Genomic DNA, 4135 nt, shown 5'->3' with positions numbered 1-4135 from the left:
CCAGGTATTGGGGTAAATGCTGGAAGATCAGAGAGACAGAACAAGCCATAGCTACCTCACCTTGCCAATTCCTCAGCTGATCCTGTTTCCTCAGACTGGATGCCTCTCAGCTGAACTGTGCTGCTCAAAAGCCTAAAAGCTTAACCAGGTTCTAGTTCCTGGTCCTCACGCCTTAAATACCTTTCTGTGTTCTGACATCACTTCCAGGATTAAAGGCTCATGTTGCCATGCATGGCTGTTTCCAGTGTGGCTTTGAACTCACAGAGATCCAGATAGATTTCTGCCTCTGGAATGCTAGGATTAAAGGCATGTGTGCCACCATTTTCTGACCTCTATATCTAGTGGCTGTTCTGTTCTCTAACCCCAGATAAGTTTATTAGGGTGCACAATATTTTGGGGAACACAATACCACCACACTAGTCTATAAATAAAGGGGACTCCTGAGTTGGCTCTGCTGCCTCAGTTGTTGGCAGGGGTGTGTGTGTGTGTGTGTGTGTGTGTGTGTGTGTGTGTGTGTGACAGGTGGCCACATAGGCTGAGGACAGTGTTCTTGGCTCTCTCTAAGCACATGTCACACCCAAAGGTGCTGTCCTAATCCCCACCAGTACCCTTGCTGCCAGTGGCTCCCCTGCACTGAGATTCTCAGGGAATATAGAGATTGAGGGGTCCTTGCATCCTTGACTGCCAGTAATCTTTCAGTGAAGACTCTCAAGAAAATCCACTGGGGTACCAGAAGACCACCTTGATTTCAGCTCTCAAAGTAAAAGAAAAAAAGATGAGGTCTCAAAAGCTGGTTTCCTCAGGCCAAGAAGCTTTCTGCTGTGTCTTTACAGGGCAGACTTCCAGCTTGGGGCTCAAGAACATCTCTCACTACAACAGCAGCTTAGTGACTTGAGCAGGCTGCTGATAGTACCAGTGTCTTGCTAGCCTCAGCTCCAAGGCCTTCTCTATGGTAGAGAACTTCCTCTTCTTTTATAACTCTTGGGTATGTGGTGGTAGAGGTGCTAGAGAGCAAATATAGGCTCTCATACATGCTAGCTAAACACTAAGGACTCTATCCCCAAGCTATACATTATACATATCTGTAAGCCTCAGGGTTTCCTTGATGAAAACCCTTTTTTTTAAAAAAAAAAAAAATTCTTTATTTCAGTGTGTGTGTGTGTGTGTGTGTGTGTGTGTGTGTGTGTGTTGCCTACATGTATTCATGTGAACTACACTTACAACTAGTGCCCACAGAGGTCAGAAGAACCTATATGGGTGCTGGGAATGGAACTCCAGGTTCTGTGCAACAGCATGCTAAGCAATCTCTCCAGCCTTCTCCTTGTTAGAAATTTTTTTTTGTTTTTGTTTGTTTGCTTGTTGTTTAAATTGGTAACTAGCTGGGTATAATGGCACATAACTGTAATACCAGACTCTGAACGTTTAGGGAGTTGTCAACTGAGCATAAAATCAACAAAGTTTTTTAAATCACATTTATTTGGTATTAATTAATTAGGATTGTATTTTGCTTTATTTCTTCTGATACAAGGTCTCACTATGTGGAACCCACTATGTTCTAGCTTGAATATCTTGATTTTTAAACATACAACCAGGCTTTTTTTTTAAGATATTGATAGTGAAGAACTTGACTTTAATGGCAATTCTTTTTTCCTAGCAACAAACTGCTCTCTTCTTTTGAAGAAGAGAAGTAGGGGCTGTTGATTTCACTTCTGATATCACCAGAACATCCTGGACACAGCAACTCCAGAGACATGTTATCAGCAATAGTAATCCTCCCTCTGTTCTTACTATAGTCTATTTAATTGAAAATTTCATCATATGTATTGGGCCCATATGGTTGAAAGTGATGCTTGAAATAGAACACTCTTCTTGAATTTCCTTTGGGAAAAGTGGCCTCTGGTGATTATCTCCAGCAACACTGTCAGGGCTTGTAATATGAGGACATGAGCCAATCTGCACATACTTCCTCAGAACTTCATGTAAACTCCGGGAATCGCAATACAACTGGCTGAGGAAATCTTCAACTGGAAGTATCTTCTTATCTCATCTCTGAGCACTTGCATCTTGTTCTAGTTTGTGGCTCTTGAGAGAAAGTCTTTCAAGTTCTACTATAGCTGAGAATGATATGGAAATATATAAAAGTGTGAATAAAAATTAAATGACTCCTTAAAGCCATCTTTTAGGAGGTCTGGTAAAACTGTGTTAACTGATTCTTGTACTTGAATCTCAGGCTCCTTTGATAATATTTTTAGAGTAGCTGTCTTTTCCCATTTGTATGGACCTCTCATTAATTAAAAATCTATCAATCCTGCTTTGGCTTTCAATTTAAGACTCCAGCTTTTAACCAGCTTTCAACTTTTTTTTTATGCACAGAAAGTTCATGCTGAGTTTCTGGTTTGTATTATTCACACACAGTCCACTGGCAGATGAACATTCCTTTGAATTTTCTAGACCATAGGTCTGTTTGAAGGAAGCTAACTCTCTTTTTTATTGTCTGGCCTGAAATCTGCCACTTTTTTTAAAAATGTAGGAAGCACATTTCTTCTCTAATTTGGATTATTCAAATCTAAAGGTGATGTGGTAATAGTAGAGATGGCTGTGCTCTCTAGAAAATCACCAAATGATGGGTCTACCCAGTCTGTTACCTTGGTGGAAAATACCTTTTGTCTAAGTAAAGCTTTTTGACACTTACAAACTTTAATATTTTCCATCCATAGTATACAGTCTGGAGTATGTTAAGATCTAATTCATCTCCTTTAATAAGGAAGAAATTGTCTCTGTGGATGTGAGGTTCCTGAAACAGCAGAGATAAAAGAGACCATGAAGATTATTCCTACCAGACCTACCATCACTCCACACACTGTGCAAAGGACACTAAGCTCAGATATTCATCCACAGCAATCATGTAATTAGCAGTTATCTAGGCTGAGATCATATGTCCTGGATCCAGGCCAGAGCTCTACACTGATGTTCTCAATTCAGATGGATCAGAAGGAGTGAACAGAAACAGGATTCTATAAAAACAGACCTGGCCTCTCATCTCTAGAACAATAATAAATATAGCCACAGCTTCTGTAGCCTTATGTTCTAGCAGTTGCATCCCCTCATGGGCAGAGAGGAGTGGAGAAGGCCAGGCTGTTCTCTGGACAGAAGTAGTAGGGTTCAGAGAAAAACATCTTCAAATAGACACCTGTAGAGTTTCTAATAGGAAGGTCTGGTATCTTAGAAGTTAGCTGTCAGTTAGGGAGACAGGGCCATTCATTTACAAGAGTAGTGACCTAATGAGGGATATATGTATGTATGTATGTATATGTGTGTATATATATTCCTGTATGATATATGTAAGGGATGACCCAAAATGCCAACACACACACACACACACACACACACACACACACACACACACGCACGCACGCACGCACGCACAAAATTTCTGTTAATAGTATTGCTGCTATGGCCCGAGGCAATTTGGCCAGCCACAAGTAAATGGGTCAAACTTCTTTGATAAACATCCAAGGTCTGATTATGACACACAAAGCAATTATTTTCCTTTCAGAAATATAGAAATTACAACTTTTATTTAAGTCACAAGGCCCGTGTAGCTGAATAAGACAGATTTGGGCTGCAGAAATGCTCTATTTTATTTTCTTTCCAAAATTAGGGCCTGAGTATCTTCTAGTCCCTTGTGGACTTCATCTAGAGGCCCAGCAATATCTTCATACCCCAGAATCCATACTCTGTGATGTCTAGTAAGGCCCAAGAACATTCTTCATCACATCTGAGTATTTGAGGGAAGAAGGGAAACTACTTCTAGAGTGACTGTCTCCAAAGGGATAATTTAAGTCCTAAGTAAGTGGCCTCCTGTTTTACTAAATGAATCTTCTTTTGAGAATCTATATATCTTCTATTCAATAAATTTAACATCTTAGTAGCATATTGTATGGCACACAAGGAGGTGATCTGCACACTATAAGCATTTTTCTTTCTTTCGAGGTAAGTTCTCCAAGTCAGAAACTGCCCCAAATTATGGGAACTATTCCTAAATCCTCTAGGTCAAATTATTCACTTCAACTGCTAGTTTCCTTTTCATTCAAAAGCAAAATGGGACTGGAATTCAGAAGCCATTTGGATACAG

The 4135-nt window shown here is 40.1% G+C and overlaps 1 pseudogene; it reads right to left on the bottom strand.

Moving 5' to 3' along the window:
* Positions 1–367: 367 nt before the first annotated feature.
* Positions 368–3353, bottom strand: LOC114710015 (annotated as a pseudogene).
* Positions 3354–4135: the final 782 nt, after the last annotated feature.

The sequence above is a fragment of the Peromyscus leucopus genome, chromosome X (assembly GCF_004664715.2).
Source record: "Peromyscus leucopus breed LL Stock chromosome X, UCI_PerLeu_2.1, whole genome shotgun sequence".
Classification (NCBI taxonomy): domain Eukaryota; kingdom Metazoa; phylum Chordata; class Mammalia; order Rodentia; family Cricetidae; genus Peromyscus; species Peromyscus leucopus.
Note: the sequence above shows the minus strand (reverse complement) of the source record. Positions and strands in the feature narration are given on the sequence as shown.